Source organism: Camarhynchus parvulus, chromosome 7 (genome assembly GCF_901933205.1).
Source record: "Camarhynchus parvulus chromosome 7, STF_HiC, whole genome shotgun sequence".
NCBI lineage: Eukaryota > Metazoa > Chordata > Aves > Passeriformes > Thraupidae > Camarhynchus > Camarhynchus parvulus.
Genome location: NC_044577.1, coordinates 6,603,908 through 6,630,458, shown reverse-complemented (window position 1 = coordinate 6,630,458; position 26,551 = coordinate 6,603,908). Strand labels below are relative to the sequence as shown.

Below are 26,551 nucleotides of genomic sequence, written 5' to 3'. Positions count from 1 at the left end.
TTTTTTTTCTTTTTCTGCACCTGCTTACCCTTAGTTTCTTAGTTTGTGGTGGTTCTTTAGTTGTTTTTTCCTATTCTGCAGTGAGTTTTGCTTTTGCTGACAATAGCTCTCATTCAGGCCTCTTTTTTTAATCCCTTCATGGTTACACATATTACAAACAAACCCCAAGTTGTATTCACTCAAGAACACATTCTCAGAATTGTCCTCATCATCTGGTTTTCTTCAGAGCATGCTTACTTTTGCTTCATGTGAGCCCTAGTAAGGCGTTGCTGCCTTTACTGAGAGCCTGTAAAGAACTGAGGCTCCCTCAGGATACATGGGAATCCTAATTCTGCTTGCAGGTAATGTATCTCCACTATGGATCCTGTCAGTAGCCTTAAGAAACATCAGACTGAGCACATAAAAAATACTGGTGTCTTCATGGGCTAACACTCCCAGTGGGAAATCTCATTAAAATTAATGGAAGCTCCAATTAAGATATTTCATTAGAGCCTTGTTCAGGGGATTAGTAGAGGTGTATACATCAGCTCTTTTTACAGTTGACACACTGTTCACAGCCAAAGCCAAAGCAGTGGAGCAGTACCTGATCTGTATTCTGGGCCAGACACTCCATCAAGGATCAGCCCTGCAAGGCTTCAGCACAAAGCCACTCACACAGATTGTGGCTTTCAGGCAGGAAAAAGGGCTCATGTTGGTCCCTCTGTTGTGAGAATATTCACTCAGTTTCTCAGACTGCAGAAACACAGGCAAGTTTAACTTTTGATGAAGAAAATGGGGTCAGTCCACCTTCACAGCGGGGATTTTCAGGCTGTAGTTGGACTGACTTTAGTTTATATTTTACTGCTTGCTCTGCTGTCCTACTGAGCCAGAATCATAGAATCACGAGGTTGGAAGAGACCTCTAAGATCACAGAGTCCAACCTATGCCCTAACACCTCAACTAGACTATAGCACCAAGTGCCATGTCCAGTCTTTTTTCAAACACATCCAGAGATGGTGATTCTACCACCTCCCTGGGAAGACCATTGCAGTACTTTATTATTCTTTCAGTGAAAAATTTTTTTCCTAATATCCAACCTACACCTTCCCTGTTCTGTGACTGAACAAGGCTTCTGCCTCACAGGGCACAAACTCCCTGTCTTTAGGGACTACAGCTTGGAGCAGGGAATATTTGACTTTTGCCCTCTCATGTCAATTTAAGCATTACCAATGTAACTTCACTGCCACACATAAAATATTAAGTAGGAATTGAGATGAGGTCAGCACATAAAATGACAAGATACAGTCCAGTGCAGGAACAAGTGAACTGGCCTGCTAGAAACTGGTTTTAAATATAAGCACAACAAATTTTCTCTGTCCAGTATCAATCTAGGAGAAGGAGGTTTTTGTCTACAAAGCTCTGTTTCCTAACAGGATACTGTGTTTATCCCTTATTACTCCTGCTTTTCCCTGAGATTTGCAGTTATAGCTCACTGTATAGTGTGTGTTCCACACTGGGAAAATTCAATCAGAAAGGAAAAAATGACAAAAGATAAAATTAGCCACAAATTCAATAACAATGCTTGCATAAAAATTGTTGGAATTTGTTTTCTGCAACAATAAAATCATTAGCTCCTCTTCCAAAACTTAGAATACAAACCAAAAACCACAAAAACAGAGTGCAATAAATACTACAGAAGAAAAATCTAATTCTGGGGAAAAATAATTCTACCTAATGCAATGAAGAATTTGAGAGCAGCACATTTTCTAATAAACAGCTGTACCTGATGATAACTTGGTGAACTCTAGTAGGGATTCTAAATTTAATGTCATTTTTAGACCATGACTGGTCTGGTCTAGTAAGTCTCCAGAGTGAGGAAACAGAGCATGAAAAGGCAAAGGAAGGAACTGTTCCTTCCACAGATTAAATTCTGTGTCTGCAACTAGAAAGAAGATTTAACTCTCTCCGCATCTTCTGCATTGCCTTTTCACCTGCCCTACATTTAGATTTAAAAAAAAATAGGAAAAAATGCCATGTTATTTAAAAAAAATTAAAAAAAACAAAAGACATTCATAAAACTTGGTCTGTTCTATTTAGGAAGTTTCAGGCAGTATGTACAGATTGGTTTAATGTGCAACACCACTCACTTCTGAAAATTAACTTCTCTCAGCAATTCCAGTTTAAAATGTAAGTTTGTATCCATCATAAGAAAGTTGACAATATTATTTGAATTTAAACCTACATTATAAATTCTAAATTATTTGCTCAGACTTCCTAATGAAGGGGCAGGTGTCATTTTCTTTATAAATTATATTTTAATGGAAAAGTACACTATATTAATATTAATCATTCAGTGTTATTTTTAAGGCTGCAGAAAATGTAAAATATTTACTTCACTGACAGTAAACTGCTATAATAAGCAGTTCTGAATGAAAAAGGTTTCCCTTTATTTTGGTCACAAGTCAGACCAAACCTGTGTCCTCTGAAAGTTGTATTTACTTTGAATAAATCCATTAATTTCAGGAAATTTTTGCTCAAATAGTAAGATTTTTACAATAGCAAAAATAAAGAAAATGTTGCCATATATTCACAAAGTTGCTTGTACCAAATATGTTTTTTGTTCATCTTTAATGTGAAAAATGCCTTTAACATTGAAATTATGAAAATATTCAAATAAACTTCTAGTAAGCCTAGAAAAATTACAATGTTAATATATTAATTTAGAACAGTGGAAAGAGATTTTCTGAAACAAGAGTTCAAAGAAAATCTCTAGAGATCAACAGAATTTAATGGAGGAAATATTTCTTCCCTTGTTTTTAGCACAAGATCTATACATACTTTGGTTAATCTCAAAACTACCCTGTGGCAATAATTTATGCTAAAAGTACAAGTGGCATGGGAAACTCTCCTCTTTTTCTGTATGAACTACAGAAATTATAAAAAAGCAGTGTAAGAAGGGCAAATCATATATGGGTGTGTGTTAGTGGAGAAAGATAGAAATCCTGGAGCACGATACAGAAAAACTTTGCTGGAGAGATAATTTGAAAAAGAAGTTTTGATTAGATTAATTCCCTTGGTATATTTAAGACTTAGTATAGTTAAAACTCATGCTTGTCCTGAATCAGTTGCATCTGAGGTTAACATGATTTTAAGTCCAGATGTAATAAGAAGTGCTAAAAACAGAGGAATACAAAATCCCAGAAAGTGACTGAAAAATCCTAATTTTGTGCAAGCCAATAAAGGCAGGGAATTGTTAATACCCCTGCAAGAGGGCTGTACAGCTGAAATTGCAGGAAAGGAACTGGCACAAGAGGAAAATAAATCAAAGGCTAAACAAAACCTTTACATAGAAGAAAAAAAAGAAATCAATCTAGAAGCTGTCAAGGAACTTGGAGAATGTAATGTACTGAATGAGGCAATGGCACAAGGAAACAAATGTGGAAAGAGATAAGAAAAGTGATGAGAATGCAATAGGAAAAGCGTCGAAGAGTGACATAACTGATGAAGTAAAACAAGAAAACATGGGCAATAGGATGGGACATATGTCAGCTGTGAGATCATCAGGGAATGCTGCAGATCCTTTTCATAGCAAGAAGGAACCTGCCCCAAAAGCAAAGATTTCCACAGATTCTCATCTTAAGTTTAGTCACCTACATTGTATGTATTTGTGAAAATACCTGAGAAGTGGTACTCTCCAATTACATGACAATTGTCACACCTTAATGGAAGTCTCTACATTCTGAATAAGTGATTAGTTATTTAGAAACAGAAATATCATCAAGGAGGAAAAGTTTAGGATCTAGTTTGGGATGAAGAGCCGTTACTGATGTTTTATAAAACCAGAACAAACCAAATAACATCAAGAACATGACGGTTTCTATGCTGTTTAAACTGTATGGAGCCAAGTCATTCCAATTTCAAGCTGAGGTAGGAAATACTCACTTTTATTGCTGAAACCAGAGGGGTTTGTACATAGACACAAGTGACAGGTTTCTGTGCCCAACTCCAGAACATCCACAGTTCAGAGCAGCTTCTTCCTCACTTTCAACACAGTGGTCACCTAACAAAAATTAGGAATTAGAAATTAAATGTTTTTTCCTAATCTCTGACATTTGGCTTTCTTTCTGTCACTTCTTCAAGATGTTCTTATTTTGTGGTAAGTTGTCCTTATGGCTAGAGTCTACTTTGAGAACTTAATTCTCAGGCAGAACTATGCCATGATCACTCTAGCCCTTACACATGTAAGTAAGTACTAAAAGTAAGTCTCAATCTTTTTATCTCCTCAGAAATATCACTGTAGTTTTTTTACTTTGAGCTAAAAGGCTAATTCAGAGATGTGAAGACTTCTGCTTGTTTTATTTCCAGTGAGATTAACTTTGACATGCATATGCATCCCCATAATCCTGTGTAATAGAGCTCCAGATTAGTCCTGAAGTTTTGTTAATACATATCATTTGTCATACAATAAATACAATGGTGTTTTGGAAGGAGAAAGGCTACTGCTTGGCTTTGTTTAAAAGTCAGAAGTAATACCAGACAATTGCAATTGTCTTTAAAGCAAGCAGAGTTCCTTCAGACAAAAGTTAAGAATAGTAGATGAAAAAGACAGTGGAATTGGAGTCAGCAAAAAAGGCAGAGTAATGAAAAACATATTTAATTTGCAGAACAGCAAATTATTTCAAGCCAAAGAAACCTTTTTTTTTAAATAATTAGTATTTTATACATTAAAAATGTATGAAACTAGCACCATTCATTAAAAATGGTTGGCTGAATTGAATTTAATAAAGTATTATATTATTTTGTTTTAGCACATGGAACTATGCCTTGACATTGTCTTGACAACATATGCATATGATATGTTTGTTCAGGTTGTCTGGTTTACTTATGAAAACACAAGCCATCACTTCCAACTCTGCAAGCACCCCAAGATCTGAAACTCCAGCTATGTGCATTCTCACATCTTTCAGCACTAGTAATGGTGCTGATAAAAATGTTTTTCATAGAAATATCCCCAGTGTGTTTTGATTGCTAACACTGTAGATTCCAATCAAAATTACAAAATCTGAAGAACAACTATGAGCTGAAATTTGGCACTAGAATGAGCTACATTAGAACAAACTTCACATTTGCTCCACCCTACTTTGCCTTGGATATACACAACACACACTGCTCTGTGTAACTGCATCATTTATATATACATATATCAGCATAGGCCTACAGTGGAGAAGAGATAAATTTAAAGACCTGAGATGGGAAGTCAATTATTTTGAAAGTATAATTATTCTTATTCTCTGGTCTTTGATAGGTGTAGGAGCTCCCAGTATTAGATAGACACTAAAGCATCAGCATGAAATTAAGTTTCATTAAAATGTTTTTATTTAAATATATACTCTGTGTCCTTTACCAAATATTAAAACACAAAAACCAAGTGTTCTGCTGCATTTATCATCATTTGTGGTAGAGAATAAATAGAAAAGCAGGTGGTACTGGTGAAGAGAAAGTCAAAGCTGAAAAATCTTATTAAAGATTCTTAGCAAAGGTATGTTTAAAGAAAAAAGGGCTTAAAAACTTCATATCCACAGACACATTTAAGTGCAAGGGCAATTTGCACCAAGTGTACAATTGAATGTACAAAATCAATATGATGGGAAAGGTACTGAATAAGAGTAGATATAAAAAATGAAATAATGTTCTCATATTCCTCCCACACACTTACATAGGAAGCTGAACTGAAATTTCCCATAAACCCCCCCACATTATATTTGCAAGCTGAATCATAAAGACTTAATTGCATTACAATGAGTAGAATTAATAAAATCCACATATTATCTAATTTCCTAGTAAGCCTCAGTGTGCAATAATGAAATAAAATGCTAAGACAAGCAAAGGAGTGTGTAAGAACTCCAATTCCAAGATTCCCATTAGCAATTTCAGGGCCCTCTGCAGTTTATTGCCTCAGCAAGAACTGCTCCTGCTCTAACAGTAGCTCTAAGTTACAAAGCATGTCTTTCTATGCACCTTCTCCATCCTCAGAGCCTCACACCCTCAAAATAGGTTTTTTACATCACAGTAAAATCATTATTTGCAAACTTAAGGACATCTTCTAATCAGAACTTCTGCTGGCAAACCTTAAGGCCATTTTTGTTGGAACCAAGTAATCAGGGCATAACATACTAGTCACTATTGTGACTAGAGCCAAAGCAACTTTGAACAAGGAATTATTAAAAAAATAATTTACTACCTACAAGAAACTTGGGGGATTCATTTTTCTGTAATGCATAACATAATACATTGCCTGGAGTTAAGCTGAACAATTATTTTTGATTTCCAGTGGCATTCAAATCCTCTCTACATTTTCTAGGAAATAAAAAAATTTCAAAAATTTGGTCAGTTTTCCTCATGAAGAATGTATAGCAATTAGTCTCCATATGAACTTCTAAAGGTAGTTTCCATCAAAAAATCAGGTTTCCTAATAACTCCATTATGTCAACCACTTTGGTGATTCTAAGATTAGGACAAGGCTATCAGCAGCTCTGAGTTTTAGACGATATGACATTGGCTTTTACAGCAGAAATATAATTTAGTTGTCTAGCTGGAAAGAAACATGGCTGTATCTTCTGAATGGGATCTGGTTGAGACAAAATCTGCAAGTTCATCTTGGTGTGTCCCACAGGGAAAACAGAGCAATAAAATACATTCTTTTCTTGTCCTTAGGTTTACATCTGAAAAAACCAGAAACGTTCTTGCAGTCATTGTCCCATTGTATCTCTGCTGGATCAGATAAAGTGGGCATGTTCTTTCTGCCTTTGAAGTTCCACCACTCATCTCAGTGATAGAGGGATTTGAGCTGTTTATTTAGACAGCCTCTAAACAAAAAGCTTGAAAGGCATTGTATTTAGTTTATGCAGTAATATCCACCCTTCATTTATAAGTACAAGATATCTCATTCTGTTATGAAAGAACATGAATTAATAGAATGATCACTGAAAAGCTCACAATCATAAGATCTTTACCATTAGACTGCATTGTTTCTTATCAGCAGTTTTTTCCTGTCCCATGGGAACACTGTTTAAATTTAAACAACTAGCCATTGAATAACCATGCCAGGGGTTTTTAAGATACATTAGAATTCCTATTCTTCCCAAAGGCATTAAAATCTTGCTGAGACACAACATCCTGGGGAAAAAAATCTGATTTATTTTATTAAAGAAAAGGCAAAGTGGCTCAATAAGTTATCGAAGCCTGGTATCAGCTGATCCTCAAGGGTACTTAAAATTGTAACACAAGTCTGGCCAAAATGAATGTGTGGGAACTCACTCATTTAACAAATATAAGGAAATGAACTTCTTTGCTGTACACTTCCTACAGTTCCCCCTTTCTTTCTCAGTCCCATTTGAGCCTCCACCTTCTGCACCACCACCTAAAGTGATTTTCCTATCTCTGTACATATATTCTCTTGAAAATCCAATGACGGAAAAATTGCAGGGCTCACCCACCAGGTGTTGATGCCGTCAGGATGTGGAAAATAAATGTTGCTCAGCCTGGTGAAGAAAATGTGGAAATGTTCCTTGGGTAAAGCAAATTCAAATGTTCTGTCAAATCTACTTCTGAACAGTATGAAGAATCTTTGTGTACACAAACTGAGCTCACAAAACCCTCACCAAACTCCAATTTTATGAAATAAAAATTTAGGTGAAAAGCCTGACATTTAGAATGTTCCTGTTGTCTTAATTACACTCCAGGATTTGTTGTATTTAAGATGAGTTTGTACACACTAATGGGAAGTTTAAAAATTGGAAAGAAATTTCAGTATAACGACATATATACTCACTACTGATATGAAATATGTTAGGGATTATGTTTCTTCTCTTTAATAACCTTTATAACTCTAACTTGAAATAGGTTTGGGCTCCCAAAGCACCTGAAATACTGAACTTTGATTATGTGCATGTGAGTACCTTCCAAATATAACTCCCAATTGCTGTTGAAGGAGCAAAGAAGGGAGAGGAAATCTCCTTTGACAATTACAACGATAACCAAAAATAAATTTCAAAAAAATAGTTAATTGTAACCTACTTCAAAATGCCCAGGTAGTCAACAAACCATGCACAAAAGAAAAATCTTTACAGAGTCTGAGATATTATAAAATAGCAGCATTCCCAATTTTATTTAACTGTGTTTATTGTCACCAGAAGGATGACTGTGCTCATTAGAAGGAAACTAAAGCTGCCTCTCTGGGCTTTGTCCTCCTCTCACACGGGCTTGTGTGAGCAGAAATAAATGTATTCCAGAATCATGAAATCTCCAAATCACATGTTCACCACACCTCAGACTAAAGATTCTATTTCAATGAAAAACAAGACTTCTCTTGGTTAATTACGTAGACATCTCAGGAAAGGGAGTGTTGGGGGGGTGGGAGGAAATTGGGGTTTTCCTCCCTTTTCCTTTGATATATTGGAAAATAATGGTAAAATCAGAGTGAAATATACATCATTTGTTACCAAGGACTACCTATTCTTTTGTCTCCATTGTAAAACAATTTACAGTAATAAATGAGCAACTGTAGGCTGTAAGATAAAAGAAGAAAACTCAGAGACTCACTTTAGCAACCTGATATCCTGCAACATGTTTTGTAACCTAATTTTATCCTGTGTGAATGGGTGTTGGGGGAGAAGGCACTGCCTAAACATTCCTAGACCATTCAAGAGACCTTTTCTTTGAGGTATTAACAAGCCAAACTGTTCTCAAATATGAATATAAAAGCACTGCCCTGCTCCAAACACCAATCCTGGTTACAGCAGTGCACACTAAACCCAAAGGCACTGTGAAGTTTTGGTTCTGTGTCTCTGAGCTGTGCTGGTCACAGGACAGACGTGGTGGCCCATTTGTGTCACTGCACAGCCCCAGTGACTGGACGCAGCTGGAGCTCTCTACTGGCTTTGCACAACGCACTGCCTGTGCTATTTTGATTTCTTTTCACCTTTCGCAGTTTTACGTGGAATACAAGCCTAATGACCCCCTCCACCCGAGCCAGGTATTTCCTGGTAATTAATTAATGGCAGTTAAGGGATTTTAGATTTTCTGTTGGCACTCAACTTAATGAATTATCCACCATCAGGAAATGCCCTTCCTACTTGTCCTATCTGCCAAATCACTAATTAAGCATCTAATGGTGAAAAGCAAACAACATTTTTATGTTGTTAGTTTCATGCATTTCAATTAAATTAATCAATTAAATCTTGTAGTGCCTAAAGTCTGCACAATAGACAATTTGTACTGTGTAGCAGGGACCACTTTTATTAGTGGAAACAGACTATAAAATAACATAAAAATATAAATGAAGTTTATAATTTTAACCCATCTAATAAAAGAGATGGGTGACTCTGCCTAAAATGCCTGTCTTTATTAAGTTAACTATTCACTATGGGTATGTATAAAATACTCATAAATATTACATATATCCAACTTCTCACAATAATTTTACAGCTGAGTAAAAATGCTAAAAGGCCAAAAATTTAACTGAAAATATTCAGGTGTTTGATTTTTATTTGATGAATATAGAGAAAGATGTAAAGGAAATGAGAGAGAAGAGAGAAAGGAGGGAAGAAAGGAGAGAAGGAGTGTGAGGAAAGTGTTGAAATGTGTCTCATTTTGAGGAACTAAATTCACAAAACTATATTAAAAAATGAAAGCAAAATGTTGCTGTTCACCTTGCGTATTACAACTCAGAGATCAAATGGTACAGCCAGAAAATTCGGGACCTCAGGTGAGTGTCTCTCAGCACATGAGTCAGAACAAATATGTCAATAAAATAATCCTCTTGAGCTGTTGGTGTCCTACAGGAGATTCTTATACTCTGCAGTACACACTAAAAGAAGCAACCCCTCCTGAAGAAATTATTCTATTTTAGATAAAATGAAAATACATTCATTACACCAAAGAATGAAAGCATGAGCATTAATGCAGACAGAATCTTAGGCACCCCAGCTATCCCATCAACATCTTGCGTACCACGTTGAAGACAGAAGGAAATGGCCCTGACTGCTTGGTTTTGAGCAGCATCTTCATTTCTATTGCAGCTGGTTGAACTGGGCATTAAAAAAGATAGCAACTTGAACGAAACATGAACATTTTTGAGAAATAAGCTTGCTTTTTTTTTGTTAGATATTAAAAAAAAATTCTTTCACTAAAACAAAATCAGTCCTTGTAGGACTAAGTCTTATTTTTACAGCCCATTCACTTAAAGGAAGCTACTCTCAGGTCTCTCTTGTAAATGTCCAGCCCACTTTACTTAGGCCCTGTATTTATGTCTCCTGCAGAGATCAAACCTAGTCTTAATTCTGATTGCACAAGAGATGTGCTCAGCCATGCTGGGCACTGGGTGAGAAAATCCTAAAAATTTATTTGGATTTTCTTATGACCTTCCAGTCTCTTTCACAAATGTGGGGCTCTTGAAAATGTTCATCATGACAAGCCTTAGTGCCAATGATCACCTGACATCAGCAGCAGAGCAAGAACAATGGGAGCAGTATCCGGGAATGCTGAGGAAGCCTTTGTTTGGATTATCCCCTGGTGCAGTGGCTGCCATGGCACAGCATCTTAAGCAGTAGGTAATTGCTCATTTTTAGCCTCTTTAGTTCTCTACAACGTCATTACAAAAATGGAACTTTCATAGCCTTAAAGCAGACACCATCTCTTGCTTCAGCATAAGCTTGGCTTACACCATATCAAGTGTTATAAGAGAAGTTAAAGAAAGAGGTATATTTTTCACATTCTTTTTGCAAAAATGGATAAGAATTAGATTTATCAAACATTACTCATTTCCCTCAGTTATCCAAAAGAGATCTGCTACACTTTTTCATTAGATTGACCTAATTAATTGTAAAAAATACTTTCTAAGCACAAACCACGTGTTCTTTACATGCTTAATTAGTAGGAGCCTGCAACAGTGCCTAGGCAGTCAGTGAAAGACCTTGACCTGAAGGCACTTAATGAACCAAAGCTTTTGTTGTTTTTCATCAAGTTTAATAGGTTTTTCAAGTTGCAAAGGAAAAAAATGAGGGGTTGACAGAACATAGAATTCCATTTCTTTGAAATAATTTTCTTTTCATCTTTCCAGAGAGATTTTCAAAAGCTGTTGACAAGGCACTTTTTACATTTCAGCTGAAATAGAAGACAAACTTCCTTTCAGCTTCTGTAGCAGTGTACTTTTATTAACCCTAAATTCTCTTCAATATTCTGGCATTAATTTTATATTTGTACCTTAGCTACAGGTCAAGTAATATTCTGCAGCTGCAGTAACAAAACCTCTGGCTCAGTGGAATTGAATCTTTTGGGGCCAGCAGGTACTTAACACATGTACTGTAATAAGACCAATATAATGTTAAGAAACAAAGTTGATATACGGGGTATACTAATATTTAACAAATTTTCACTGTAAAGACTAATAAGCATAAATGTTAGGTGGGCTGCAGTTACTTTTCCTGTTAAAATGAATTCCTGTGTTTCATTCTAGAATAACTGAACCACAGAACATGCCTTTCACAGAACTTCTTTTCACGTCAAAAGGCTGCATCCGTTTACTTTTTTTTAAGAAGAACCGTGTCCTTCTAAATAACAAGTTTCACCTTTAAAACTACCACATAAAAGTAAAGCTACAATTAACAGAAACCAAGTATTAAATTATGCTAGAACTCTACATGGCTCTAAATCAAAGTTCTTACTTTCAAATGTATTGGAATTTTTTGGGGGGGATTTTTTTTATGCACACCGAGCAGCAAGGTTTTATTCAAAGCATTTTTATTATTAGGTACTCTACTACTCGTTATAATGTTATGATGATTCATGTTATCATTATGATATTATGATTATCATGTTATTATGATTCAAAGTATTGTCATTATGATTAGAAAGTGGAGCCATACAGAGAATAAAACACATATCTCTATCCCTATTTCACATGTCTACTGTCCTTCTACTTCAATCCAAAAACTGCTCTGATCCAGCAGCAGTCAATGGCTCCAAAGAGCTAAAGCTTCAGGAAAAACAGGATGAAACATCCTAGCCATTTTCCTTCTGAAGATTAGCAAGGCAATCAAGAGAATATCGGGAAAGGAGACACCATCTCGGAGGTACAAAGAAGTGCAGCTTGTTTCTGAGGCACAAATACCAAAAAAAGAGACCATTTAGCTCCAGAAATCCTCCCATTTACATCAAGGGTGCATCTGCCTCTGCCTCTAGTACAGGATTTTACAATAAAATACATCAACACTAGAACTGACAGATTTAAATTCCTATGTTAAACCAACTCATGTCCAAGTGTAGGCATGTGGATGAATCCAGATTTTGGTTTTTCCTTTCCCAGCTTTAGAGAGAGCTGTCAGGAGCCAGTGCATGCAAGCAGCACACACCTAAAGGTATCCCACACTGGATGCCAACATTAAATGCAGTGACCCACAGACAATGCCTTCATGAGGCCCGCACTGCCTGTGCACTGCATGCTCCAAGCTCCGCCTCAAGCCCTTGCTGGGAGCACCAAGTGCATGTTCTCAGGACCGGGTAGGGATGATTGTGCATCCACTCCACCCAGCCTGTGGGCTCTGAGAGGGCTCCCATGGGAAGCAGAATTCCCTGGATGCTGAGGGTCTCATGCCACACAAGTGAGGTTACATAACTCCTGGCCAGAAGTGCCTCGCATCGGCCCGCTGAGCACACAGGGAGGGCAGATTATAACACCTTGTTCTTGTACTCTCACACAGGTAGGCTATTTCAGGTTTTCTCAAAACACTCATATGACTTCCATATATCCCTTCAGGCTCTATACCTGATAGGAAGATTATTTTAGGCAGGGAGGAAGTAGTTTTAATAAGCAATAATCCACTTTGTCATCAATAAGGGATCACAACACTTGTTCAACTACTTGAGTATCCACTGAATGTTTGCCTAGGAAACCAGTGAATCAAACATTAAATAAACCAACAATCAAAATGAAATATCTATTCAAAGGCATCTAGATGTGGTAAAGCACATCAAAATATATATATGTATATTTTCAATTCAGTTAATTACCCATAGCATAAGTTCAACACATGATCTATTGTGGCTGCAATAAACAATTGTGAGTTCTAAGCCCTATAATTGCATGGCTTTCAGATGGGCAGAAACACGCAAAGTCCATATAGAAATAAGCAGCAAAGCAGTGGGACTGAAAACCTGTGAAATAGAGACAGATGTTCCCACAATATTTGTTGATTATCCACTTGTTTTTATAAACATTTACCAAATATAAGATGCTTGTAAACAAAAATCATTCAACACCAGAATTCATGAAGGTGCTAGTGGGCTGCAAAAGCAGTCTATAGCACTGAGCCAAATACTACATGATAAAACAGTAAAAAAATACACAAGCGTACACATACACACAAGCTTCTTTGCTGAAAAATGTCCTCATGTTTCCAGCCTTTCCAGAAAGTAACTTAAAAACACAGTCCCAGATCTTTTGGATCAGCCTGTAGGACTTCAAGGTCAGAGAAACAAGCTGCAATTGGAAAGGGTGTAATGAGGTAAGGTCATGAAAAATGAATAGGAAGATGACCCAGCAGCACAGAGCAGTGAGGTACAAAAACAAAGGGGATGGGAAGGCGCCAGCCAGCAGGCTTTCCTATCTAATCAGCTGTGCCTCTGATAAAGGAGGAAGTAAGTTAAGGGAGGGAGACCAGCACTTAAAACAATCCCCAAGATTTCCATTTCTGCACTGGTAATGTAGTGTCCTTAGGATGCAGGCCAAAAGCATAACTAAAAGGAAACTTAGCAATCACAAATTGTCAGCTACATATTTGTTCATGGATAATAATGACCTGTTTGAACCAGGACAGCAGATACGGCTTTTCCCAAGTTGCTCAGCACTGCCAACCCAGAGCTGCAGTCTCTGAAGCCTCACAAAACAACGTGATACCCATCTCTACCCTGGCAGGGCTGTGCAGGTGCATTAGGCACCCACTCCTGGGCTGATTTTCACACTTCAGTTCTCCTCAAACATCCAATGACATTTCAAGCACGCTGTTCTCATTCATCACTTTTGGTAACATTCACACGGTCACTCTGTTCTCAGAGAAATCTGGCTGAATCTGAGCTGTGAAGAAGTAATGTTTCTTCAGATTTCTCCAAATGCTGTGAAGAGATCTCAGATTCAAGTAAATTAAGAGGTGACGAAGCCAGCTTTACTGCAGCTATGCAGGTTAACTAAGACCTGCCATCCACCCTGCATGAGGATGTACAGGCAACAGAGCCTACAAGAACCAGACACACATTACTATTCTCTGTGGGCTAACATTTAGGACAAACTGACCAGTAACGTTTCCATGGCTGACTACCTGTAGGTTTACTCTTGTAACAAGAAAAAGTGTGTTCCAACAGAAAAAAAATCCCAGCAAGTCCTGAACTGTAGAGACAAGTGAATGGAGAAATAATTACTCATAAAGCTATTTCATTGTTCCTTGCTGTTCCTGATTTTCATTTAATTTTGCCATTAATTTTTCCCTTGTCAGCTACCAGATGTCGTGTTTTGCTACACTTATCTCTTATTTTAGTGTCTTTACCCTCCTGTGTTCCAGACAATCCCTGATGTTATTACTTCCATACTGAAACCCAGGATAGTTGCTATTGCCTTCACTGGGCTTTCAGCAGTAAGCATATATGATACTCAAGTGATGGCAAAGGTCTTCAAGATCATTTCTTATTCCAATTATGTCATAAAAAGCACTATCTACCTAAGTCTGCCCATGGAAAACAGAAAATAAGTGTTTCTAGACAGCTACTATCAAAAAAGGAGGAGTAATGAATGACAGAAAAGTTAGGGTATCTCAAAGACCACCCAAAGACCTTCCTTGTGAACATTCCTGCTTTTTCTGTATATAACTTAAGACTCATTATCTCTTTCAATATTGCTTATAAATCTGAAAATGTACGAGTTAATTGCACATGCTGTTGTTGGGTGTCAGTTTCTGAACTAGCTGTGTGCTTTGGGAGAGGCTGATTTCTGTTGTCAGGGAGCAAGTTGTTTTGTTTCTTGCATGGAGAGGCATAGTTTTCTATTGCTGTACAAATTCAACAGAGCAGTGAAAAAGAATGGTCCATCTGTGTCCTCAACCTTCTCTTCCCATCATTTTAAAGGTATCCCTTTGCTGGAACCATGTGCCTATTACCTGGCTGGTTTTGAAGAAGAACAACAGCCAATTGCTTTCCATCCCTCTGAGGATGTTCTCCTGCCAAATTATCTGCATTCAGCACCTGAGGAAATTTTACCTGAACTGTTGCAGTTTGCTCTGCATCTCATCCAGAGAGACTGAATCACTATCTGGAATGAGCAGCATGAAACTTTCTTGCTGCATGGCCCTCCAGAATCTCTGCCTCAAGGAACCAAAGCTGACCAGCAAAGGAAGAAGGGAACTTGCAAATAAGCACAGAACTTGTGTCCAAATGTCCTGATGCCTACAAGGATTCTCTAGGCAGCCTCCAAATTCTTTTGAGAATTCACTGGTAAGTATATTTCAGTGCTCTGCTGCAGTGATTCTGAGCAGCACACCAGAGCAGAACTGCAGCATATTTGAAACAATTGCCTTGGCTTTGATTCAATAATTACTTTAATGAGAAAAGTGAGCTGTTTATATTAAGATATCTTGCTTACATAAGACAAGCTGCTTCACCACAGCCAGAATTCATTAATCATTATTAAAGCTGGTGTACAGAAAATTACAGGCTCCAGCTTCCCAGGATTAGGTATTTGTAAAGGCTTTTAAGCAAAGTAGCTGATTCATTTACATGCAGAGCAAACAACATGTTCATGAGCATTGATTTGAAAAACACTAATGTATTTGCCTCTTCACCTCTAAAAGCTAGTTATAGAAAAAAGCTATTTGAACATTTCAAAGTTAATGAAAAAAGTGGTTCAGCTGAATATTCCACTAAATTCCAGATTATATTCACATCCCAATAATTGTCTTCTGTTGTAGCCTGGATAAAAACATTCTGAGATGAGTTCTGTGGTTTGTTCAGTTCCATGTGATCCATTATTATCATTTTATTGTCAAGTGTAAAACATCTTTTGAAAAACAATCAACTTGACAGTATTCCACATTTCAAAATAGCTTAAAACATCTTAGAATAACAAAACTAAAATCCAGACAAGAAAAAAACTTTCAAAAGTTTATAATATGATGAGTAAAAATGTTAGGAAAAGAGTTAAATACAAATAATTATGAAATAATTAATAATTTAAGTCTCAGTATGAATTTTAAGATTTGTTGTAAATATTTACTTGAAGTGTAAAGGCAATATCCATAAATTATTAGGCTGTATGTGAGGCTGCCCAGCCTAGCATTTCTCTTTCAGCAAACGGGCCTCTCCTTTCACAGAGAGGATTATGAGCTGGGAATTATCTTGGGAAAGGCTTGCTCATGTGTTTTTATTTGTTGCTACAATCATTTTATTTATTTTTCTTTGCCTTCCCAGCCAAGTAAATGACTGCCTTGATGTTCTCCGGATCACTTCACAACTAGAATGTCTCAAAATATTTCGACAGCAGAGCTATTTTTTTCTTTCTTCTTATTATAGGGGAAGGAGGAGCCCTAATATTCCTTAGGAACAAGAGAGAAATTTCATAAACTCGAAGAGGAAATTTCAGATTGTCATGACATATCTATACAAAGGATGTTTTGAAGCAGACAAAAGTCTCTACTGTTCATATTATGATGTCCTTATTATTTCAAACTAGGATGGAAAACGCACAAGAAATAATAGTTTCTTTCTTTGAAGAGAGATTCCTGGAGAGTAAAAATTAGGCCGTGAAGAACGACAGCTGTAATTTCCAAACTTTAAGCACATGGCATAAATCAGCTGACGTGCTGGAAAGCCAAGCTCTCCACTCTGGGCAAGGAGAGGGCCAGGCAGCAGAATAAAAATCAGTCCCAAGCCAAGAAAGAGACTCGGTTTCTGCCTCTGGCTGGATCACAGGATGGGGTTAATTGTGTCAGAAAATGTGGGACTGTGAGGCACTTCCTCACAGGGTAAGAAAGGGAATCAGTTCAGCAAAGAGGGAGGCAAAAGAGTTAAGTTGCTTTCATAGCTGCTGGCTTCTAGCACATGTGATACAGAACCCAGCCCAAAAGAACAAAGTAGGCTGGATTACTGAGGCACTGACCCTGGAGAAGCCTTTTCACTCTGTCTCTTATTCACTAGAGCACCTCTTCCATAGTTCCTGCTTCCCCAGAAACTGCAGGGACACACTGTACAGCCTTCTTGCAACAATCACTACAAGCTTGTTATTTTTGACCACATTAATTCATATTTACCAATCAACTATTCCTTAAATAATGGCTTGCCCCAGACAAACTGGTGTGATTCTACAGTCTGCTTCTGAAACCTTCCTTGATGAACTCCTCCTGGTTTAAAACCTTTCACCACTGCAGGAACTGATGTATTTATTCCAAATGGCAGAAATAATGGCAGCTCTTGGGATCATAGTCTTCAAAAACTGTGCTCAGTAACTGAGGTTTTAAAGCCTGCAACCAATGCAGAACTATGCCAGCATTTCCAATGATATGCAATTTATGTAATTTTTGGAAAAGAAACAAAAACTACTGTTACTTGATTTACTGCTTCCTTTGATAACCCCTTGTCTATGCAATTAATCATCAGTCATGAAATACAATCACAAGTTACGAATAATGCGATGCAGACACTTCTCTGAGCATATAAGTCACTTTTCTAACAGTAAGTTCTTGCTTGGTATGAGGGTTTTGGGCTTTTCTGAATTAAGATAAAGAAAAAATAGGCACTTGACCTGTCAGCCAAGAGGCCTTGAAACCCTTGATTAAACAAGCAAAGATGCAGCTGGTAAATTTGCACTTCATATATTTCAAAACAAATTAGTCAAAGGATTTATTAAATAACAATTGGTTTGTGAGTCTTTTCTACATTATTTTTTCCACATGTGCCTTAGTTGTGGTTCCAAAAGGAGGCTTTTTTCTCAGCAAGAGCACATCTGCTCCGGGGGCCTATTTCTCAACCAAAATAAGAGCCCATGATAAGCAGTATTAAAATTAATTACTATGTAAATGATTCTGTTTTGACAAATATGATTTAATGAGGGGAATAAGTAGTCCTCAAGAACTAATTGCTTCTTTGTAAACAGACACAACTTTCATTCAACCAAACATAAAAAAGAAGGATTAAATATGAATACCTAATTTTATTTCACATCTAACATTTGTGCTTCCTATTTAGCTATTCTCCATCTCACTTATGCCCTTCAGGGATAAGAGTCAGGCACAGAGAAGCCTTCCCAAATTAAAATTAGGTGTAAATGGATTTTCAAAGTTTTTTTTTAAAGCTCCAACAGTTTTTTACACATTTGGACTACTAAATATTGACATGTGCATTGGCAATAACTAGCACACCAGAATGGGCATATTTTAGAAATTCAGAGGTTTTCTTGCATATAATAAATTAAACTGAAATGTTAGTGGTGTGAAGGTTTTAAATCTACCCCCTCACCACTATAAGTTTGGGGTTTTTTTAATTTGGATAATAATAGGAGGATGAATAAGGAGACCTTTATTTTTTCCTTCTATTTTCATCTATAGAATTCCAAAAAATTTAATCAAGATTGGATTCTCAAAAGGCATATTCCATTTGAAGTAAAATCAAAATACATGTCAAACGCTCTCCTAAATATACAGACCCAAAAATAAAGTTTGAGGTCAGAACAGCAAACATCTCTTTCCAAATATTCAGATTATTGTTCAGTCTGGAGACAGTCAGCTATTCTTCTGGGACCCTTCTTAGGGCATTGCACACAGTGTGATGATCTGTGATTATAAAACTGCCATGCTAAGAGTGATCAAATCCTGATTGAATATTCTTGAACCACCATTCCAGAGAGGCCACTGAGGCCTCACAGTCCTGAGGGGCCCAATTGTCCCTTCCTCTGCTCACTAGTCTTTTAAATACACCCTTTTGTCCTTCTCATACGTAATTCTATACTGTAGGCTGACAGCATATACAACCTTCTCACGAGTCTTGTTGGCTACTACCATTGAGGGATTTTCCTCAGGGAAAAAAGAGACCAATTACTCATATATGAGATTTCTGAAATTTCTGCTTTACCAAGATGGCACAAACTGCTGGAAAATCCTAGTTTGACATTACAACTTTAGAAACACATTTGTAACCACAAAATACAACAGGTATTTTTCATTGTTTCACATAACACCCACAAAACCAACAGTCCAACACATCTATTACCTGCAGCATTTGAATTTTATCTCCTAGTTTGCTGTGACTAATTTATTTTGCAGGTGCCTTTTTCATAATCATTTACCTTGGAAAAAAAACCAAACCAAACAAACAACAAGCCTTCTCAGTCACTGGTTTGTATATTTGCAAATGTGGGGCTTTGCAAACCTGATCTCATAGTGGCATAATTATAATATTGGTTTCATGACTCATTCAGTGATTACATGCTAAATGCTAACTGGCCACTCCTTGTCACTCACTATTTGCCAGCACAGTGTTTATCTAAACCAGAGTGTGCTGACCAAAAAGCACATGCCGTTAAAAATGCACTTAAATTAAATCATGAAGTTGCTCTTTCCTTTTTTTTAATACCCCAGTGTAATTTTTGCATGCATAACACAAACACTGAAGTTGTGCATCCCTTACACTGTAAAATCAAAATGAGATTTGTATTAGTTTCAATTCTTTTCTATTGCATTTATAGCCAGACCAAAGAACAACCGTAAAAAAGACTCAGTGTTTTCAGATCTGCACTGTCTTTGGAGCAAGAATATCTTCCTAAGCCCATCCCTGAAGTGTGCTACCACAACTCTGACAACAAAGGGTGAATTTCTCCTAGAACTGACACAAAGCCCTACACACTTCCCATTTTTCAGAGGGGAATGAGAGGAGAGAGCAGAAGATTGCTGGACCTTTATCAAATCACTGCCATGATTTTCCTGCCATGTGCCAGTCCCCACAGGGTGGGCAAGTGGCTTTTCTTCACTGCTCCCTGCTTTCCCCCAGGCTGTGCCAGGTGAGCTCAAGTGCACAGCAACAACTCAAGCTCTTCTTGAGCAGAGCCACCCAAAGCTGTCCCAGGCCAAGGCCCTCCCCTGGGACATTCCAACCTTCCTTCTGTGTGAGGCCACACAAGTGAGCCCCACAGCAGTCGCACATTAAGGACTTCTCATGTCCTGTCGTATCAGGCCAAAATATTAAAGCTTAACAAAACCAGTTCTCGTGTTTATAGTACAACTGTGTAATCTCAGGATACTTGGAAAGTTCACATAATGACTAAGTACAAATAAACAGCAAAATCGAATGCTTTGGGAAATTGAATTCAACTTCCTGTAGCTAATAAAGCAAGGCTAAGCTGGAGCAGGAAGAAAAATTAAAAAAAAAAAAAACAGAAATATTGTTAAAACAATACTTAAATACTGAAGTGATTGATACAAGTGGTACAAATGGCTGCTTGTAAAAACATTTAACTTAGGTGAGTCTACTGGCTGCATATAGTTGCCATACACTGTTTGATCTACACTGTAGTGTTCAACTGCAAAACTAAGAGAGCTTTGCTACAAATATATGCTGAGTGGCACAGAACTATGTTCTTTGTCAAGAGATTCACAGATGATAGACCAGCTCCCAGTATTTCATTTAGGTTTAGTTCCTTCTTTTCAGCCACCTGAACACTGGAACAAGTTGCTCAGAGATTTTGCAGTCTCCATCCTTGGACACAGTCAAAGAAGGGCTGGCTCTGCACAACCTGCTCTAGCTGATGCTTCTCTGGGTGATGCCTTTCCCTGTTCTTAAAAATTTGAGAGCCAGACATGGTTAAGGGGTAAGAGGTTTTTATCTCAGGATTTTAATAAGGATCCTTATTGGTGCACCACTTGGCCAAGGTGGGACGCACCGCAATGCATGCACACAATATATGTCTACAATTTATAGACCTCACAAATTAGCAGATCTAACAAGGGTGCCCCAATGGGAGGCCTGGATGAATGGCAGGATAATCCCTCATCCCTGGAAGGGCCAAATCTCTGGTTTACTGGATACGTTCTAGAGAGGACCTTGGTTTCCCAAGTTAGCCTAGGGTTTTCCAGCCTCCTACTACAAGGTCTTTTGGATGTTTGGTCTCCTGGCCTAAAAGAACACCAGGAGTATGCTAAATTATCAGGCTTAACAAAGTACAAGTATATATGCTAAGAATACTGAGGATACATTAAAGTTATATAAAAGAAAAGGAAAAAAATCATCTTTGCATTATGAGTAGGGGCACGTAACTAAATAATCTCAACAGGTCCCTTTCAACCTCAACCACTCAGTAATTCTAAAGGAAGGGCTCTCAGACACCAAATCCAGAACAGTGGAGACTTTTATGTTTCACTGAGTCCTAAAGATGCTAATAGCCTCTTTTTTTTAATCTGTTTTTTTTTTTTTTCCATTTCCCTTTGGTTCTTTTTGAACTAGAACTTCCAGACGCAAGTATAAAAACCTTAGTGAGAGCAATCTTTGTATTTGATATGCCTACCACAATGATAGTTTTATCTTCATTTATGACCTCAAAATGACCCTGACTTGCATTACATTATATTTGAAAATATATTTCTCTAAAAAGCTCCATGTTGGGGAAAAAACAAAACACAACATGAACAAAACACAAAACATGAAGGAAATGGTTCCTCTTACATTTCCATTTTTAGCACTAAGCTTGACATGACCTTGAATTTCCCATGTTATAATCAGACATTTACTGATGAGATTTTTCTTATTATTGGGGAGGACAAGTTATGTACCTTTGTAGTCCGATTTTACTCTTACAGTTTTCTACATGCATTTTTTCCTTTTTAAATCCTCAAAACTGATGTATTCCACACATACAAATACCCCACACTCTTTATGTATATATTCAGTTGTCTCTATGTATATATTCAGCTTGAGTTCTATCTAGAATATTAAGATCAATTTTTGTAAAAAAATGCATTCTAGATGTAGTATTAACCTAAAGAAGACCCGTGACATGACAGTGCTCTAGCTGGGTTGACTGTCACACTGACAGGAATATTTCAGAGCACATGCAACCTCTGATTTTATTTTTTCCTTTGGTGCATATCAGGCAGAAAATGAAACAAGCACTCTTCTTAATAGTGAGGTTTCTCCATGCTGAAGGAGCAAGTATAATTATGGCTTAATTTTTTATTTAAGAAAATTAAAACAAGAGAAATATTTCCATGTGGTACAGTATGCAGAGCAAAATAAGTTGTCTGCAGATGCTGGTAAAATTCTAGTGCTGTTCAAAGCATATTTTTAATTTCACCACAAACTGATAGCTGAACTGAAGAATAAGACATAAGTTCCTTATTGTTCAGTTCAGCTGTAGGAGTTTCGTAGCTTTTTATGTAAATAACCAATAAAAGGTCAGGACTTAAAAAATATAAGGAACTCCCCTGATTCTTCTCCATTGTGATTATCACTCATGTATGACTTAGCTTTACAAGTCATTAACTTTTGATCTGATTTAAAAAATGTTCTTTAAAAGTCTATGGAAAGCTCTATTGCCCATTTCTGTTCACCAATAAGCAAAGGTCATTGTAAAGGACAGTTAATGATCCAAATGTCAAAGAAATGCCAAGCAGTTACAGGAGAAAGCAGCATTTAGTGATTCTCTTAAAATATTTTTAAACTCTAGTGTCTTGACGTGGATCAGCAGTTCAGAACTCAGTTTAGTAGCTGATAGCCTACTTTTATTTATATAACTATAACATTTCTGACACACTAATAGCAAACAAACTACAACTTTCTACCTCTGGCTTGGCAGGTTCAGCTTTAGATATCTGAAGGATTCAAGTTTGGTTCTTGGTAAGAATGGCTAATTTTGGTTCTTAGTAAGAGTGGCTGATTTTTGCAAACAAAGAGGAAACTGTATAAGTAACTTAAAAACTCAAAGCAGAAAACCAATATATACAACTATGCATAAATTATCACCACCCTGTACAACAAAGCACTTTTGAAGTTACTTTTTCAGACATTCTTATTGCCCAGCAACTTAGTAAACCATTTTGTACTATCAAATTAGCACAACCCAAGGTATAGACCCACTGGTCTTACGGTCTATTACAAAGCAAATGAGAAAGGTAATAAAAATATTCTATTCATGGAGGCTGTCTCTATGCAGGAAACTTATTCATCTACATTAAGAACAAAACACTTCTGATACTGTCAAAAACAGGATGCTGGGAGAATAGGATGTAATATTTTGGACATGTATCTAGGGATATTCACTTTCATTTGAACAACTTCCATAGAAGCAGAAAACAGAGAGGTTGAGATTGTTTATAAAATACCTGTGCTGAGGCTCAAATTTTGACACAGGTTGGAAGAGTCATGCCATGACATTCAACAAATCAGCCATGCCTCACCTAACTAAGGCTGCTTAAAACTCACACCTGCTCCCTTATCAGGCACCAGTGAAGGCAATTCATCCCACCACAAGCAATCACCACCAGGAATGTTGATATGAATCAGAGAGCTCAGCCCCATGAGTCACATCAGTGACCAGAGCAGCATCTGCACCTGAGAATTTTACTGCAAGATCAGAAGTTATTCAAAGATCACTTCTGAAATTAACCATGACAGACTTTAGCACCAGCATAAGAGACAATGATCTATACACAACAATTAATAAAATATTATTACAAAATGTAGAGCTGAAACCATTCAGTAATACCTGGAAAATATCTAAAAAATACTATATAACCATATAGTTATATATATACACACACACATATATATACACACACACTTTCTGCTGTAATCTGGAAAATACTAGATTATGTTAGGCCTGTATAATTAAAAGATGCAGTGAAGTCTGATCAAAAGAACTGTTTCCTCTCTCCCACACCCCCCATCTTGGTCCAACTGACCATTTTTAACTGCTAGTTTCACTTTGAAATTTAGGTGGTTTATATTCCTCAAAGTGTACTTCCACACTTGAGATCTGCTCTACAGACACTGGATATTATAGGGCACAATTCATTCCTTCCTTGATTGCCCACCTTCTGTAATATACTAGAAAAAGGGACAGCATTAAATGTATTTGAAAACTGACTTATCAAGAAACCAGCAAAAATTCTTGCCATCTTAAGCAACACAAGGATAGCAAAGTGAAGCCTCAAGCTGTCACTTCTCTTTGCAGTTATGGGATGGAAAGAAACCAACTTGTCTGTTAATCGTTATTTCACACTTTTTGTCAGGTTTCAACAGTTGCTATCAAACCTAGAGGAGCCCACCCCAGCTGGCTGTATATTAATTTTCCTGTAACTCCTTCCCTCCAAATATCCTCATTTGCCTCATCATACTCATTTTGGGTAAGGATACCAAGAAGATGCAACTAGAGCTCCAGGCTCTGGTGGGGGAGTGTGATCTGTAGGATGTTTTTGTTAGAGATTTTGCGGGGATAACTTGCCTTTTCCCCACTCTCTTTAACTTTTGCCTCCTACCACTCTGCTGTTGCTGGCATCAGCCAGTATTTCCCTTAGCAAAGCCTCAGGCACTCTCTGGCAGAACTTCTTGGGCAAAGGTCTGAGCTTAATCTGTTGCAACAGGCTGAAAATTCTGTAGTAACTTTATTTAAATATATCTCCATGTTTCCCAGTTAATAAGTACATCCTAAGAGAAATATATCTGACATTTCAGAAACCACTGAAAAAGAAAAGAAAGGCACCTCTTCCTAACTTCTGTATTTCAGCTCCTTAGACTTTTCTCATTCCAATTAGAAGAGACATTTCTCAGCCCTATTCCACTCCAGCCAGTCCATGGTTGTAGAAATTTAAGCTTAGCTCAGAAACACCATCTTTATCTAAGAATCAGTGCAAACCTCTCATGCAAAGCCCAACCAAGAAACTCACACAAGACCCAGAACCAAGATGGTTGCATTAAGCATTAATCCCAAAAATTCAAAATTTCAGACATCAAAAATAAATTCAAAATACTTCTGAATAGCCTATTTGTCTTACCTCATGATTTCTGGCATTGATCCCATTTTGCCCACAGTCTGATACTGAAAATAGGAGTTTGGAATGGAGGACTTTTAGAAAAATTAAATTACAAAAAACAAAACATCATGAAATATATTTCTTATTTCAGTGACATTTCTAGAAGTGGAATGATGAAAATTAATATTTAGCTGAAATTAAAGACAAGCAACTATTGTTTTAAAAATAACTATTCCAATTTTTTTTTAGTATACTGTGTTTCAAAATACTGGAACTCAATATAAAAAACTGCTTAAAATTGTAACTTTTTAACATCCTTGAAAGAATAAACCACTGTCAGAACTAGCATCCTCTTTACCTAAATTTACCAGATACAGTGCAACTCTTACTTTTAATGGCCCTTTAATTGATGCAGTGCTAAAGTAAACTTCAACTAAAGAGACCATTTAAAATACATGCAGAAAGAAGAGTGAAGGATATCCCAAGATTAAAATTACACCAGTGGCCAAAAGATATATTGTGAAGGAATATTAAAATTGTCATTGGTGAGTAGGGAGAATCTGTCATTTCCCTCTTTTAATAATGTTTATACAGATCACAGAGTTTCCATTGAGACATCCAAATCACAAGGTAACTTGTCAAACTTTTAACAGAATTATTTAAAAAAAGGACTAACATCAAGACCTCACATTAAAACATTATATTCAGACAACTTAAATGCTTAGGTTCTAGTCCATAAATTACATTCATCAACCATTTTTCTTCTCTTTCTCCTGGATTTAGTACTAAATAATGAACAAAATTAGACCAATTATGACAATTAGCAAATAGCACCCTCTATTAGCACACTTTTGCTTTCCAAAGCATTACTGAAAGACATGTCCATTATTGCAATTTCCAAGGTCATCTCTACAGGCTCTCCTTTTGTACAAAGGTAAGTCACTAATTCTGCTTTTCGAGAAGTATTTCAGGTTCAAGGCCAAGCATGTTAAAATTGGGTGTATGAAAACAGGTATTGTGGCCTTCATGCAAGTATATCTCTATAAAGGCCCCTCTGAGAGGATAACATCACCTCAAATATCTTGGACATTGAAACTCTGTGAAGGTAAAGAAGTTGGATGCTAAAATGTAACCATGTTTTACCAATGAACTTTTTACTTACTTCTCCATCTCCATCACATTACTTTTATGCATAACACCAGATGCACAGTGCAAGGATGACGTGTAATTTCACATATTCCTGTGCAAGGAAAAATAATAATTCAATTATACAGAAAAAAACCCAATCACAGATGTACAGAATGGTTGAGGTTGGAAGGGACTTATGAAGATCATTTAAGTTCAATTGGCCTGTAAAAGCAGCATCAACAGAGTATGCTGTCCAGGGCCTTGTCTGGCTGGGTTTTGCCCATCTCCAAGGCACATAATCCACTGATCCACGATTTCTCTTTACTCAGCTCAACCCACCTGGACATCTTAAATTTAAGATGGCAATAATTCAGCATTTTGCTCAGCTAAGT

At 37.0% G+C, this 26,551-nt stretch overlaps 1 long non-coding RNA gene across 1 annotated transcript in view; it reads right to left on the bottom strand.

Moving 5' to 3' along the window:
* The window catches only part of LOC115905893, a 29,251-nt gene extending 2,995 nt beyond the window's left edge, over positions 1-26,256 (bottom strand). The window contains exons 1-3 of the long non-coding RNA XR_004060887.1: positions 26,194-26,256; positions 25,053-25,096; positions 3,922-4,039 (exon numbers count right to left, since the gene is read on the bottom strand). This is a non-coding gene — a long non-coding RNA (uncharacterized LOC115905893). The remainder of the gene's footprint in view (positions 1-3,921; positions 4,040-25,052; positions 25,097-26,193) is intronic.
* Between the last annotated feature and the right edge of the window lie 295 nt (positions 26,257-26,551).